The 16,523-nt window shown below is 35.6% G+C and overlaps 1 protein-coding gene across 1 annotated transcript in view; it reads right to left on the bottom strand.

Annotated features, from left to right (window-relative positions):
* Window positions 1-9,221, bottom strand: part of LOC120519254 (macrophage mannose receptor 1-like) — an 83,844-nt gene extending 74,623 nt beyond the window's left edge. The window contains exon 1 of the mRNA XM_039742401.1: window positions 8,952-9,221. The gene's annotated coding sequence lies outside the window, so the exon portion shown is untranslated. The remainder of the gene's footprint in view (window positions 1-8,951) is intronic.
* Between the last annotated feature and the right edge of the window lie 7,302 nt (window positions 9,222-16,523).

Below are 16,523 nucleotides of genomic sequence, written 5' to 3'. Positions count from 1 at the left end.
AATCAACTGGGCAAACAAACTGAGGAAGCGTGTAGCATAAATTAAAAGACCCATTGTCCGCAGAAATCCGCGAATCAGTGAAAAATCCGCAATATACATTTACATATGCTTACATATAAAATCCGCGATAGAGCAAAACCGCAAAAGTCAAAGCGCGATACAGCAAGGGATCACTGTACTTTATTATTGTTATTAAAGACCGGGTATATGAAGCACTGGTAACACAATAAACTACAGATCCCATAATGCAGCGCTTCAGCTGCCTTGCCGAACACTTACCGCGTTAATCAAGTCTACCTTATGATGCTGCAAGTTATTGCGAAGGTAGCTCACACGATGCTGAAGAGAAAAGTTGATTCTGAAAATAGAGCCTTTAAAAACCGATGGGAGGCTGAGTATATGTTTACTGAACCCGTGTGTCTCATTTGGGAGCTAATGTGGCTGTAATTACAGAATTTAATCTAAGACGGCACTATGAGACAAAACATCAGGGTAACCTGAATGCAATGCAGAAGATACAGAAAGCAGCATAATTAAATAAGAATCTGACACTTCAGCGGACGTTTTAACCCGTGCACAATCACAAAGTGATTTCAAGTGAAGCTGCTTTTATGGGAGACACAAATGCACCAGTACACCTTGCCCCACTTTCCCTGTTGCCAAGTAATGTTAAACCAAGTCGTCACTACGGTGTTCCCAAATCGCACTTTGCTGATAAACTGAGCGCACTGATTTTGCACGTCGCTTTAGTGACTTTGAAGAACAAAAAAAGTCTGTCTACATGCGGCTCGAACCTTGTGCATGTTTGGTAGCACATATCTGTGTGAGAAGCTCTTCTCAGTGATAAAGACTAACAAAACAGCACACAGGAGTCGCCTCACTGGTGAGCACCTTCAATCCATCCTGAGAATCTCCACAACACAGAACCTCACACCAAACAGAAACGAACCTGTGGCCAAAAAAAGATGCCAGGCGTCCAGCTCTAAAATGACATATGAGCAAAGACAACTGAATGATTTGATTTGTTATTGCTGAAAGGAACACATTTTATTTATATTTCCAGGTTTTGTTATGCAGCATGTTCATATTTGAATTTGTATAATTTTGACAGGATATATTTTTATGGAGAGCAAAATCTTTTGGGATATTTAAAATCTAAGTTTATTTTTATATAAAATTACATAAGAGTAAAGAAATGTGAATGTTTGTTCTTTTAACGTTTACTTTATTTCTAACTTGTATAATTTAGACAGGATATATTTTTATGGAGAGCAAAATATTATAAGTTGTTTAAGGTTTGAGTTGATTTATTCACGAATAATATTCCTGTCTGTTTTTACCATTCCTACCAAAGATATTTCTGTCGACTAAATAAAAATTACTTCTATTTAGAATTTAACACATAATATCCACGCAGACTTCCACATAAGAGCGGGAGTCATCCGTTTTAACAAGCAGCGTATTGCACTGATACGAAATAGCTGTGTGTGTATATATGTAGATATGTATGTATATGTATATATATGTTTATATATGTGTGTGTGTATGTATGTATATATATATGTATTTGTGTGTATATATGTGTGTGTATGTATGTATGTATTTATGTGTGTGTGTATATGTATGTGTATATATGTAGATATATATGTATATATATATATATATATATATATATATATATATATATATATGACAACACTCATCACTCACAACAGTGACAAAACAATTACATTGACAATCATGTTACGTTATTTTCAAAATGTTTAATTTTCTTTTTCATTGCTTCTTTAACACACTACTTCTCCGCTGCTTGGTATTTTATAGTACTATATTAAAGAAAAGGCAACTTTCCTTTCTTTACACCTTTTTCCTTTTATCCCAAACCAAAGCCTTTCTCTCTTAACACTGCAGAGGACACAAAACTAATTTTCTTTAAATGCCAGTAAGGCACATTACCAGAGGCACAAATTTGAGCGTTCACATAGAAAATGTAATTTCTATACCACAGCCGTCGTGTAGCGCCTTTCAAAAGGATCTACTACGAGAGATGATCCATATACATTTTAGCTGCTGTTAGTTACTTACCTGTTGTGTTACACAGTCTTTAAAATGTAGTTTACCTGAAACCACTCCAGTAGTGCTCAATGTACCTGTACTTCTTAAAACGTTAATGTTTTACTGTTTAATAACTTATAGACTATATTTTATTATTTTTCCCTTGCACTCAGTGACCAAAGCTATACACACACATATAGACACATACAAACATACACACAAGTATATGTATGTGTATATATATGTATGTATGTATATATATATATATATATATATAAAACACACACACACCCCTATTTACATTATATATATATATATATATATACATACACACACACACACACACACACACACACACACATACACACACACACATATATATAATTTGTGTGTGTGTATGTATGTATGTATGTGTATATATGATGTAGATAGGTATGTATATATATATATATATGTGTATATGTAGATATGTATATAGATATGTAGATATGAAGATATGTATGTGTATATATATGTATGTATGTGTGTGTGTGTGTGTGTGTGTGTTTGTGTGTATATATATGACAGCAGCAATCCAAGCTGTGAGAAAACACTAAAAAGGAGGCGTGTCAGACGTTGTGGTACATTTTCTGATGCAGCTAGACGAAAAACTTTGTGACGCTGCCGCCAAATACACAAAACAATTACTTTGACAATGATGTTACATTATTTTTAAAATGTTTCCTTTTCTTTTTCATAACTTCTTTAACACATGACATCACTTGGCTGGTATTTTGCTATATATATATATATATATATATATCACAGCGACACTCATAACAGTGACAAAACAATTACATTGACAATCATGTTACATTATTTTCAAAATGTTTCCTTTTCTTCCTCTTTCCTTCTTTAACACACTACTTCTCCGCTGCCAAGCTGGTATATATATATATATATATATATATATATATATATATATATATATATATATATATATATATATATATATATATATATATATAGATGTATAGATATATAGATATATATATAGATATATATATATATATATATATATATAGATAGATATGAAAACAACATATATATATATATATAGATAGATATGAGAACAACATATATATATATAGATAGATAGATAGAGATATGTATATATATATAGATAGATAGATATGAGAAAAACACTCATATCAATGACAAAACAATTACATTAACAATCAAGTTACGTTGTTTTCAAATTTTTCCTTTTCTTTTTCGTACCTTCTTTAACACACTACTTCTCCGCTGCGAAGCGCGGGTATTCTGCTAGTTTTTTCTATAGCCACATATGTGGGGTGTGCTGTTAAAAAGGAGATGTTACCAAGTTACATATAAGTAAATTCAAATAAATACTTTTTTCATATATGTAGCTTCTAGATTAGCTTATAATACCAACAAAGAAAAGTGTTTTCATTACATAAATGTACTGGTGACTTGATAGTTACGAATAGCAGGTTTAAAAATCAGGTGTTAAGTGATGATGTATTTAATGATGGAATGAAAAGAGAAGCTAGATGTCATTAAAAATTAAAAAAATATTTTTATTCAGGAGCCCAATGTCAAATTCTGTGCATTTGATAATTTTTGGAAGTTGTTTTTCCTGTTTATTGCTTAACTTGCACTCTTAACAATTTTATTAATCAAAATCTACTAAAAATCATTTTAATCAGACAAATTCCTGTTTATAATGCATGCAGATCACTTGTCTAAATAGAATGATGTTAATGCAATTTTTGCATTAAAGGAAGCTTTAACATATTTGATGTACTATTTCTGAATATTTAGAACATACATTCATCCATCCATCCATCCTCTTCCGCTTATCCAAGATCGGGTCGTGGGGGCAGCAGCTTGAGTAGAGATATCCAGACTTCCCTCACCCTGGCCACTTCTGTTAGTTCTTCCGGGGGAATCCCTAGTTGTTCCCAGGCCAGCCGAGAGACGTAGTCTCTCCAGCGTGTCCTGGGTCTTCCCCGGGGCCTCCTCCCGGTTAGATGTGCGCAGAACACCTCAACAGGGAGGTGTCCAAGAGGCATCCTGATCACATGCCCGAGCCACCTCATCTGACTCCTCTCGATGTAGAGGAGCAGTGGCTCTACTCTGTGCCCCTCCTGGATGACTGAGCTTCTCACCCTATCTTTAAGGGAAAGCCCAGACACCCTGCGGAGAAAACTCATTTCGGCCACTTGTATTCGTGATCTTGTTCTTTTGGTCACTACCCATAGCTCATGACCATAGGTGAGGGTAGAAACATAGATTGAATGGTAAATTGAGAGCTTTGCCTTATGACTCAGCTCCTTTTTCACCATGACAGACTGATGCAGGGCCCGCATCACTGTGGACAACCAAGACAGTCCTACAACATCCAGAGCCTTGAGGAACTCCGATATATAGAACAGTACTATTGTATCCTTTTCAGATTGGAATCATGAGGATTTGATGAAGATGTTTATTAATACATTAACAGAAACACTAAAGCATATCCTCTTTTCATGAGAGCTATGTATCAATGAGACATAAGACATATGGACACAGTAATTACTATAATTGAGGTGTATGTTTGACTTGCTGTTTTTGTCTTATGCAGTTCTCAATGGAAGCCAATAATAATAAGATCTACACTTAGAATATCACAATTAAAAGGTGCAGTGTATGTCACTTGCTGCACTCCTGAACAAATAAAATAAATGAACTTTTGTGAACTGCTACCTGTGTCATTTTCTGACATGGTTGGTCCATCTGTAATGGCCTGGCACCCTGTTTGGCAAAGTCAGCAAAGAGGTTAATTAATTTTGTTTAACACTGTTGACAGATCAAAAGCATAAAGCAAGTTAACTACCGTAGATACTCATGTATAAGTTGAAAAATGTATGCCTTAAAATTCATTCAAAAACACAAAGTCGACTTATCCACGGGGCAACACTAATTTCATTAAATAATTCTTTAAACTGTGAAATACCGCACTTGAATTTGAGCATTAGCTTTTGCAGGTTTTGGATAACAAACATACCATTAGCTGCCAGTAGATGGCGGTAACCAGAAACATACAGTATTTCGGACCATAAGGTGCACCGGATTTTAAAGCGCAATATCAATGAATGGGTCTACTTTCATACATAAGGCGCATCGGATTATAAAGCGCATTCAGCGAAACAAAACAGATAAGTCAAACTTTATTTAACTCATTCACAATAACTCTCAACATTGCTCAGTTGTAACATAAAATACAAAACAATACACTCACTTTTTCAGCTCAATCCTCTTCCACAAATCTATCAAATTCTTCATCCTTAGTGTCTGAGGTAAACAGTTGGGCGATTTCAGCATCAAGCATTTCTCGTCATTATCCGAGTCAGTCTCATTGCTATTACTTAGCTGTTTAGTGATGAAAGCTCAAAGATACTTGAGACTGATACCTTAGCCCAGGCATCCACGATCCATTGGCAGATAGTGGCGTAACTCGCCTGGCGTTGCCTTACTGTCTTGGTGAATGTGTGTTCGCCTTCCATCATCCAATGCTCCCACGCATCTCGCAATTTAACTTTGAACGACCTGTTGACACCGATATCTAACAGTTGGAGTTCTTTGGTTAATCCACCCGGAATGATGACAAGCTCCGAATTAGTTTGCTTCACTTGGATTTTGAAAGTATCGGTGAGATGGGCGCGCATGGAGTCGCAGATCAATAGAGACAGAGATCTGTGGAAAAAGCCATCCGGTCTCCTGATGTAAACTTCCTGACTACGGTAGCCGTAATGCTCCAACAATCTATCAAGCGGTGCAGCTTCGTAGCTTACCTAAGTCATTCTAAAACATTTTGACAGATTTTTGAGCACCGTGTATCACATAAAATCGGTTCGAGGTGAGTAAGCACAACCAGAATTAATACATAAGGCGCACCGGATTATAAAATTATAAAATTAAAGGATTTTAAGTGCGCCTTATTGTCCGAAAAATAATCAACAACATCCTCCCACAGTCCAAAGACATGCAGGTTAGGTGGATTGGCGATTCTAAATTGGCCCTAGTGTGTGCTTGGTGTGTGGGTGTGTTTGTGTGTGTCCTGCGGTGGTTTGGCGCCCTGCCCAGGATTGGTTCCTGCCTTGTGCCCTGTGTTGGCTGGGATTGGCTCCAGCAGACCCCCGTGACCCTGTGTTCGGATTCAGAGGGTTGGTTAATGGATGAATGGATTTAATACAATCTACTCAACATTCATTTGGCGCAACGTTTTGCAGCTCTTTATTAAATTTGCATTGAATTGTCTCTGGAAGAAGCTTGAAGACCCCACATGCTCTGCATTATTAGCTTACGTATATTTAATTGCAGTTTATTAGTAAAATAGATCAATATATTAAGTTAAACTTCTTACCGGTACGATCATGAATTCTGAAAAGAAGACAACAGCATCGTATCCCGCATCGTTCAAACTGAAAGTCATTCAGCCTGCTGAGGAAACCAATAATTGTGTGGCTGGTAGAGAGTTTTGCGTTAGCAAAAAACTTGTAAGAGATTGGAGAAAAAATAAGTCTTCTCTACAAGCAATGCCAAAGTCTAAGAAAGCATTGCGTTTTAGACTTTCGCCTTTCAGTGGACTGGAAAAGGACTTGAATGACTGGATTGTGGAATGCAGGCAAAATGGATACGTTGTGACTCATTCGAGCATTCGGTTACGTGCACTTCAATTGGCAAAAGAAGGAAAGTATTTAACGATCGATGGTAAGCCTTTGTTGAAATTTCAAGCATCGGCTGGCTGGTGTACGCGGTTTATGAACAGATATGGGCTGTGACTTCGTCAGCGAACAAAAATCGCACAGAAGCTGCCAATAGATCTGGAAGAAAAGGTCAGTTCCTTTAATAAATTTATTATCAAGCAAAGAAAAAGGCATGACTTTGATCTCAGTAACATTGGTAACATGGATGAAACGCCAATGACATTTGATATGCCGGGGAATCGAACTGTAGCAGGTATTAGTGAGAAGACCGTACTTATTAAGTCAACGGGCCATGAAAAAACCCATTTCACCGTTGTCCTCTCTTGCTTGGCAGATGGTACAAAGCTACGCCCAGCGATAATATTCAAAAGGAAGTCATTCCCAAAGAACATAAAATTTCCTGCAGGCATTACTGTTAGTGTACACCCCAAAGGCTGGATGGATGAGGCTGGAACAAATTGTGGCTTCAAGATGTGTGGGCTAGGCGATCAGGAGCAGGGCAGTAAATGCCCGTCACTTTTGGTGTGGGACATGTTCCACGCTCATACATTAGAGGATGTGAAGGATGAAGCCAGGAAAATGGCTACTATGTTAGCTGTTATTCCCGGCGGATTGACATTGATGCTCCAGCCATTAGATGTTTGTTTGAACAAGCCATTCAAGGACAGAGTACACAGCATGTTTCAGCAGTGGATGTGTTCTGGAGAAGTAAAATTAACAAAAGGAGGGAATTTGAAGAAACCAGACATTGATTTAGTAGCTAAATGGGTAAAGGAAGCTTGGGACTCAATTCCACCAGAAATGATCAAAAAGTCGTTCTTGAAATGCGGCATCAGTAATGCTATGAATGGATCAGATGATGATGCCATCTATGACGACAAAGAATCAGCAGCAGATGATTTAACAATCAGCGACAGCGAAGAGGATGATGTTTACGTTGATGACGTCACGGAAGAAAACTTTCACGTTTTATTCGGACATTCTGATGACGAAGAGTCAGACTTTGAAGGATTTGAAGAAGACACTTAGGGCCACTTTATTATATGCGAGGGATTTGAATACGAATTTAATTGAAATATTCTAACTGTAAGTAAATGAATAAAAATGTTTTTGGAGTTTTAATTTTGGCTTACTAAAATTCTTCAAAAATTAAAATGTTGAAAGTCTGGGCCCAGGTACATTGGGTATAATTATGAAATTCAAAGAATTTGATAGGCTGTCAAGCTTTACCCTCGTCTTATATGCAGGTCATAACAAATTTCATAATTTTCAGCTTAAACAATATACTCAACTTATCTGCAAGGTCAACTAATAGGCGAGTATCTACGGTAGTAATAACTGAAATGTAGAAGGGTCTTGGTTTAGCTTAGCCTAACAAAAAGCACAATACTAATTTGTCCTACAGTGATATCTGGGGTGCTTGAATCAACCAGACTGTTTCAGACTACTTATCTGTGCACATGAGAACAATTCCCTTTGATTTTATATAAAACTAAGATGTCAGGAGCCTTATAAATATGCTTAATTAATTAATAATATTATTAATGAAAATTCATATTTTTGTTAAGACTCAAGCAGTATACATGAGAGCTGGAATTCAGTGTAACGTTTCACTGACCTTATCATTTCATATGATTTTTCAGTGATCCTACCCATCAGGCTACAAACCTAAAATACTTCAATATTTAACTTGTCAATGATCACACTTTACAGCTGTTGTAAAGTAGTAAATGTTTAAATTTTATACAGTTGTAAATACTGTACTGTATGTCCCAGAATTTTATTTGCTGCAATTTTTTGAAATAAATATATCTTTATATATTTTATGACCACATTATTTACTATTACAAATATTTAGACAAAATTAATAGTTGACAAAAAGGTCACTTTTTGGTTTGAATCAACAGGTTTTCCAAATAATTTAATTAATACCACTCACTGCCGGCTTTGGTACTTATTTTGGAGGAGGTGAGGGGTTTCCCTTTTGGTGTTGTGCAAAGTCACAGTATTTCTTGGTTGAGATTGCAATGTTAAAAAAAAATGCCTGCCCCTCTGATCCAAAATCTTTTGCCACCCTTGGTGACCTCCTATTTTGCCTATATGGTACCGCCAGTCCTGATGCCACTTTTATTATAGATTCTTTACCTTTGTAGCACATGAAAGTTAATTTTTCATAACAGCCTGTATCATTCCAGGAGCCATCAGACTGAATAAAAGCGCAGAAGAAATCTCTTTTCCACTTTGAATATGTAACTTCATCATTATTTGACCACTGCCAGTTGTCATTGTAACGTTTCAGCCCGATCCAAAATTCTTGTTTTCCTGAGATGTTTAAAAGCGACTGATTTTCTTCTTCTTTATTAATAGTTACCAGGTCAGTGTAGATAGTCCTGCAGTAGCTCTGGGCATCAGCCCAGGTCAAATTATAAGGCACAAAATGAAGTTTTGCAACCACACGAGAAACAAGTGGGCTGAATCCTAAAGAAAACAAAAACATTAAAGTCAAATGTTTTTACATTTGATTCACTCCTGACTCATTCCAGATGTTGCTGGGATAGGCCGCTGCACTTCTGAGTTAAAATATTTGGATTAACACTAGAATTACCAGAGCCTACGAAAAAACTCATAGATCTGTCCCACCTTAAATCACTTCATAAATCTGTTCACACCTCTTTGCCAGCGTCTTTTGTCTCATCTAAATGTGCTGATATAGACAAGTAGCATGTAGCCGGCTGTTCCAACCCCCCACAGCTGCAGAACGTGCACGAACTTCTCACCAGCTCATGCCTTGATTGATTATCTGGGAGTGAAGTGGAGTTTTAGAGTGGAAACAATAGATCATTATTTGGAATACACGCATTTCTTGTCTGTTCCGTTTCTACAGTAATCTGTGTAAACATATTGTTAAAACAGAAAATTTTTTTATATTCTAGTAGTAGATGACAAAATGTAGGCAAAAACTGTATAATGTATGAAGCCTGAAGTCCAAATATCAAAGAAACACTTTCACAAAAGGTACAAATATAACAAATATATATTAATGATGCATGTTAAGGCAGCTTTTTTTTTCTAGTTATATTTTTGAATAAAAGCGCAATTGTTGTGTTATATTTGTACCTTTTGTGAAAGTGTTTCTTTGATATTCGGACTTCAGGCTTCATACATTATATAGTTCCACCAGAACATGTGGCATGTGGAATAGTCAATCAGACAACTAGATTTGAAAGTCAGAAGTCTGAGAGAAGCTTGGCAAAATAAAAACACTGGTTTGGAACTTAGAAAAAACGTAGGCCGTAGAACAGTAAACTCACCCTTTTTACTGATGCCTTCATTACAGCAGTCTAAAGTGAATGACATAAACATAATTTAGCTTTTCATAATATTTTGCTGGCTCCATGCCACAGTAAATAACATGAAATAAATAAGAATGACAGTTAAGATATTAAGCAGACTCTGCAATATTCTGAAGGAACCATTATAAGAAACATTATACTGTATTAAGGGCTTTAAATGTATTGGAAAGAAGAGTTTACTATACTAAAAAGAGTTAATGATTTCAAATATATAAAATAAAACAGCCCCCTGTGGTGAGGTGACAAAAATAAATAAATAGAAAATGTATGTATAGTGTAACCTTCAGTTGCATTCTTTGACTTAGTTATCACATTTTGTTCATTTCAAAATAGTTTTATAACAATAAATCAAATTCATAAATAACTGTGGAAATTTAATATAATTGCATGTCTTACTAGAGTATATAAAATACATATTTTTAAATAGCATTTTAAAATATAGTGTAGTTTAAAAAACAAGCCCAAATAGGTCTGATTTGACTGAAATGGTTTTAAAAGACAATAGATTCCAAAAATTGCATCGATTGATTTACTATTATCAGATATTGCTTGTGGTGGGTTTACAGCTAATTGTCCTCCAAATTTCTTAAAAGGAATACTCCATCCAAATTATGTTTTGTATTACTTACTTACTCTGTGTTGTTTGATGTTTTTTTTTAATTTTTTTTATGGAGAATAGAGATACTACATTTCTTGATAAAATAGGTTTCAGGTGGAGAGCAATACTGAACAAACACAAAATAATATCAAAATATTCATGTACAATTTCCCAGTTTACTTGCGCTGCATTCTTGGCATGTCAGATATCCAGTTCTATGATTACAAAATTCCAAACACATGCATTTTTGCTAAAGTATTGTTATATTAACCATCTCTGAAAAATCTCTTGCTGGGGAGCATGTTCAAACAAGAATGATCTTTTGAACTGTAGAGGCACCGATGCAGTGTGCAAATGACATAGCAGTTAGTTGGTTTTTCGTGCAACATAAACTCTAAGTACTACACACTATGCATAATATGTCACCTACACACTGTGTATGAGCTCTTTTCCCCTTCCATTCTTTTCTACATAAGTTAAGTTTCTAACATTTTTACTTTTACAGTAATGGAGATCTTATAATTTACTCAGTACAATTTTAAGCAGCAGGAGAAGTGAGCTGCTGTTAAGGAGGTTTATACAAGTATCTACGTCTATGGGCAGTGCCAGGTACAAGTGGCTGCAAAGGGGACTGGGCGGTCTCTTGGTCTGGAATCCCTACAGATTTTATTTTTTTTCTCCAGCCTCTGGAGTTTTTTTTCTGTCCACCCTGGCCATCGGACCTTACTTATTCTATGTTAATTAATGTTGACTTATTTTTATTTTTTATTGTGTCTTCTATTTTTCTATTCTTCATTTTGTAAAGCACTCTGAACTAAATTTTTTTTTGTATGAAAATTTCCTATGTAAATAAATGTTGTTGTTGTTGTTGTTGTGTGTACAATTTAGCCAGTGTTTTACTGTTTTCACATCAAGAGTGGCTGTCAAATTAGTAAAACAGGAAAATATACAAAATTAAAAAGTTAGGAATAACGTTCCTCAAGGTAAATTAGAAACCAAAAACTAACCAGTAATTGGAGTCAGACAGAATGGTTCTATGAATTTGGATAGATGAGTTATAAAATTTGCCAATGCTTTTCTATGTGAGTTTTTGAATTTTCAAAAATTTTCGCCCTTCACAATATCTCAATGAAAATTTAACTGTCCTAACAAATTTCCTTTAGAACAAGTGTGCCCATTTTCAACAAAAGAGGTCCACTATTGTTTCTTCCAGACAGTCATCACAATGGCAGCAGGTGCTTTTCACATTAAATGAGAGAGCAGTTATGGAGTCGAAGAGAGAACTGGGTTACACAGCATAGACAAGAGATAAAAGAGTGAAAAGGAGAAACCACTTTATGGAGTAACCCCCAGCCATTCCTTTAATAACTGTACACAGGTTTGGATAATAAAACTGAAGAAATTCTTGATCCTGGATGTGAAGAGTTCAAGAAGGCCAAAATTTTAAAATGAAGTCTTCCAAACTGATGGAGTTGCTTGTCACTTCTTTCCATTAACATACTGTGGATTATATGATGATATTTGACACTCCTGGTTTAAAGAATTATATCATGTTCATATTTTAGATGTAACCCATTATACTGGATTATGTCCTACAGGGCATTTACAAACCTCACATATCTTTGTATAAATGCCCTCAAAATATAAAGGACATAAAGGTACACTTTATCAATCCTCCTGCACAATTCAAGTAAACAATGTCCTAAACATTTAGTTACCTTCATCACAACATGCAAAAGAAAGCAGTCAAAGCGCATAGATATATGGCGTCATCTCATGGGAATGGAGCAAAGAGGAACAGCAATGTAAAAGCCTAGGACAGTGAATGCAGACAGCTGTATCAGTGCTATAAAGAACAACATAAATTTAATCGGTTCTTCTAATGAATGCGTAAAGTTTAGAAGACAGAGTAGGTGCCTGAAGATAATATAAACAAAAAACAGAAACATTCAACTAGTATCCCAGTCAACTACTTTGAAAACTGTTTTAAAATACTTGTGTATGTGTTCCTTAATTGGCTTAAAAAATATAATGAACTTATGGTGTTTTATTATGTTTTTACAACACTTGCCCCATGAATTACCTAAAATATAAAAATATCAAATTATTTTCTCATAATATTTTTTTGATTTCATTCCACTCTACATATCACTAAATGAGTAAGAATGAGAGTTGAGATATTATATACTGTATACAGCATTGTGATGGCAGCATTACAGTAAAAGTTTTCTTATTGGTTTAGATTAGAAGGAAGAGGAAGCTTAGTTGTTCCCCACAATTTCATTCTTTTGCATAACTCTTTGTAAATGTTATAAAACATTCATATTGATCACTTGAATTGGATGATGACTAACCATGCTAAGATATTAATTAAGTACAACAGAAAGCAGAGATTTCTGCTGATCATTAAACAAAGTTTGTGAGAAAGGTGCATGATGGGGCTGAAATATAGCATCCTGATCCAGAACTGAGAAATACGACAGTAGCAGAATATCTACGGTAAGTACAGTAAGGGATAGAGCTATTAAATCTAGTGCTAAGGAATCCTAACACAGGGTGACCCTTCATATTTTAAGAATGAAATCACAGATCCACACAAGTGCAATTAAAAGTAGAATTTCAAAACGGGGTCACACAGATTAATGTGACATTGTCCTGTATATGTTAAGGATTTTACTAACATATTTAACAGACTTAATCACAGTAAGTATGACATGTTTACTTTAAAATAGGTAATTAATTCAATAATATTTGTTCAATAGCCTCACCACCACCCCAGTCTTATTCTTAATTTTAATTTTCAAGGCACAGTTTAACGCTGATTTAAATAGGAACATGCTATACTTCCACAGGCAGTTTTCATTGTCTTTCAAATTGCAAATCCATCCATCCATCCATTTTCTAACCCGTTGAATTCGAATACAGGGTCACGGGGGTCTGCTGGAGCCAATCCCAGCCAACACAGGGCACAAGGCAGGAACCAATCCTGGGCAGGGTGCCAACCCACCGCAGGACCAAATTGCAAATGCTTATTATATGTTATTACCTGCTACAGACAAATGAAGTCATCTTTTAGTAACTTGTGATGCTTGCAATAATATCATTTAAGTTAATTGAGAAACAAGTCTCAGTAAGAAAGCAGTCAGGGGAATACAAAAAGGCAGCATGACATTTACACATTAGAATCTGAGCTCCTCATTACTGACTGATAATAAAATGATGAGATGGGAGGTTTGTACTAAAAAAAACAAATCTCTATTCAGATATTCTCTATGATGGTCCTGAAGGGCAGATATATATATAGTCACGTGCGTTTGGGAGACAGTGATTTACCCACTGGAGTAGGGATTGGTGCTACCCTCTAACTCTTTCTCCTCTTCCTGCAGAACAACCAAGAAATCCACAAACTAACAACCTCAACATCACTTCTGGTTCCAGCCCTAAAAATCCCGCCTCCTCCTGTTGTCACTTCTGGTTCCAGAATGCCATTTGCTTATGATGTCATTTCCCTTCTGCTGACTTTAAATACAACCTCCATTTTTGTTATTACCAGTTCTGTTTGTAAAGAAGTCTGTAAAGACCTCAATTTAATTTCATCTGCTCTACAGTATATGGGGTGGACCCCCAAACTTTTGAGGGTGTTTTGTGTTTATTTTACAAGAAATATATATATATATATATATATATGTATATATATATATATATATATATATATATATATATATATATATATATATATATCTAAATATATGTAAGAGCCAATCTTAGGAAGTTAAAGCTTTGAGTTAAACACATATTAGTATTTGCTTAATTTGAACAGAATATAAATTTCTTTCATAGACATCAACAATGGTATTATGTTCTCACCCTGCAAGTTAGTATAAGATAGACCCTTTTTGCTATAACTAAGATACAGCATGTTAATTGAATCAGTTGTTATTTAGAACAGGTCCCAGTACACAGGGACTTAAATGACCTATTTTCAGCTAAAAAATGGGATAGGCATACAGTTTTCTTATCGTTTTGAAATGGTTCAGAAACATTTTGAAGTGATTTGTAACAATTTGAAATGTAACAAGATTTAGGCTTTGAACAGAACTTTTCTTAACAAGAACTTAATTTTCTTTATTTCGTGTGTGAACTGTTTTACTTTGAATTTTAACTAAAACCTTTAAAAATGAAGATATTTGTCTGTGGAATCATTTCAGCACGTCAGGCTTTTGTTGAATCCCATTTTTTATGCTAGAGCTGCTGAATTTTGGTAATTTTGGGAAAATGCAGCTACAATATATTCGAGGGGGGACCCAAAAATAACCGGAAATATTTTTAAAACGTGTTTAATTTAATTTTCTGTACACACTACAATTTGTCTCCTTCAAAGTACTCTCCATTGGTGGAAATACACTTATCTAACCTTTGTTCCATTGTTCGAAACATTTTTTAAATTCGTCTTAAGTAATTGCCCATTAATGCTCTGGTCGTTTCTTGTTTTACCTCTTCGACGTCAGCAAAACGCCTTCCTTTCAAGTCTTTTTTCCTCCGAGGGAACAAAAAGAAATCACACGGAGCTAAATCCGGTGAGTAGGGTGGGTGGTTCAGGGTTGTCATACCGTTTCTTGGCAAAAATTGGCGAATGCTGAGAGCAGTTTGAGATGGAGCGTTGTCATGATGAAAGAACCAATCGCCCGACTCCCACAAATCAGGGTGTTTCCTTTTCACACTGTTGCACAACCTTCTTAACATTTCTAGGTAGAATACTTTTTACGTTTACAGTCTGACCTGCTGGAACAAATTCATAATGACCTTTGACATCATTTTTTGCTCGAGGAGAATTTGCGGGTTTCCAATGACTGGACTTGCTTATTCGACTCAGGATCGTAACTGTAGCACGACGATTCATCTCCTGTAATAATTTTTGAAAAAAAATCTGGGTCATTATCAAACTAATCCTTCATTTCACGACAAGTTTCCAGGCGACGCTCTTTTTGATCTGCTGTCAGCAATCGCAAAAAAAACACAATTGTAAACAGAAATGAAAGCACAAAAAAGATGGGGAAGTTGTTGGTTTAGTAGCAAGAAATGCCAAGAAGGCATTTCTTTAGGGTAAAACTTATGAAAACATTCTAAAAATAATGAAAACTAAAAGAATAAAATAAAAAAACAAACAAAAATAAACAAGGAAAAACGAAAGCATAAGCAAAAAATATGAAACTGCAAAAAAAAATGTAACTAGAATATACTTGTGTATGTCTGTGGGCAGCAGTGATAGAGTAAATCCCGGGTGCAGTTCAAGGCACATGTGCTGATCTGCTGCACTCAGCCTTACAAGAATCTGGACTTCAGCCCCAGCCATCTTTCCCTGTTATGATACAGATGTTTCATTTCATGGTGGTTGTGTTATGCTCAACCATCCCCTATCTTACTGCACTTAGTCAACAATGTCACTGTGGTGAAAGTCTGATATTGCCTGCTGTATTGTGTTCTTATCATTCCAGTTCCTTCCCGTTTTTGGGGTTGAAGCAGCCACTCTCTCTGAAAGGGTCATCTCCAGTTTTACCTTAGTGCATTTGAACTCCTCTGTAAGGCTAGAAAGAGGGAGATTGAGTTCCCCAAGTCCAAATAGGCAAATACTGCTCAGGCATCTTGGAATACCTAACCATTTCCTCACATTGGAGCTGATTATTCTCTCCTTCAATTCAACTGGTGTGTGGGAGCTGACATATATAGTTATTGGCCATATTAGTCGGGGTAGTAATCCAAATGGCG

The sequence above is a fragment of the Polypterus senegalus genome, unplaced genomic scaffold (assembly GCF_016835505.1).
Source record: "Polypterus senegalus isolate Bchr_013 unplaced genomic scaffold, ASM1683550v1 scaffold_1956, whole genome shotgun sequence".
Lineage (NCBI taxonomy): Eukaryota > Metazoa > Chordata > Cladistia > Polypteriformes > Polypteridae > Polypterus > Polypterus senegalus.
Note: the sequence above shows the minus strand (reverse complement) of the source record. Positions and strands in the feature narration are given on the sequence as shown.